Raw genomic sequence first — 851 nt, forward strand, 5'->3', positions numbered from 1 at the left:
TGCAATTTCTTTTTGGAATGGAGCAATGGAGTTGAAACGAGCAAGATCAGTTATGGTATGCTTAGTTAAGAACTGTCATTAGTTTCACTCTTACATAGTTGGTAGTTAACACTGTCCTGATATGTTGTATTAGTTTAACACTGCCCTCAAAAGTGTTATGGTTATATATGGTAGTTGTTGTTAACACTGCTTGTGCATACCTCAGTGTTTTGTTCGTAAGAAAAGAAAATGTTAGCCTGATTTTACTTTGGTTTTTTAACACAAAATTTTACCTTTATAACAAATTATATTTACATTTTATTAAACTGTACATCATAACCAACCAACATTTATAAATTACTTACATTGTGTTTTACTACATGTGTTCAATTGTCTACTTAATTGTCTAAAGGTGGGCACACACTGCATTTACAGTCGTAGGACTATTGGCCAGCAAATCCAAGTCAAATACTAAGTAACATGTGATGTCCTTCACAGGTTGATCAAAACACAAACAGACAGAAGCCAAAATGGATCACAGATTTTGTTCTCATGCCACAGTACAACAAATTCATTTTAGGAACCGGGTAAGAGCTCAATTATCCATCAATCAGTTATTAAATAAGTAATAATTAGATTGTTATGTCCCCCAAGTATTCTAATTGGTTGTCTTCTTTAGTTGATCATGTTAACCTTTTTTTTCCTTTCATGTATTTTAGGGATCGAGAAATCCAATTTTATGAGTTGTCTACATTTGAGCCATACTGTCAGATATCTGGTTTAGAAACAACACCGCTCAAATTGGCATATTGGTTAGTTATTTTTATGTTATTATATATTATTTAAATGATTTTAGGCAGAAAATTCAGTAT

The 851-nt window shown here is 32.0% G+C and overlaps 1 long non-coding RNA gene across 1 annotated transcript; it reads left to right on the forward strand.

Moving 5' to 3' along the window:
• LOC117112858 lies at positions 1 to 796 on the forward strand. The gene is made up of 3 exons (XR_004446100.1): positions 1 to 55; positions 478 to 566; positions 699 to 796. It is a non-coding gene; the product is annotated as an uncharacterized LOC117112858 (long non-coding RNA).
• The last annotated feature ends 55 nt before the right edge of the window (positions 797 to 851 follow it).

The sequence above is a fragment of the Anneissia japonica genome, unplaced genomic scaffold (genome assembly GCF_011630105.1).
Source record: "Anneissia japonica isolate Jap-2015-1 unplaced genomic scaffold, ASM1163010v1 scaffold310739_len851_cov342_single, whole genome shotgun sequence".
Taxonomy (NCBI): domain Eukaryota; kingdom Metazoa; phylum Echinodermata; class Crinoidea; order Comatulida; family Comatulidae; genus Anneissia; species Anneissia japonica.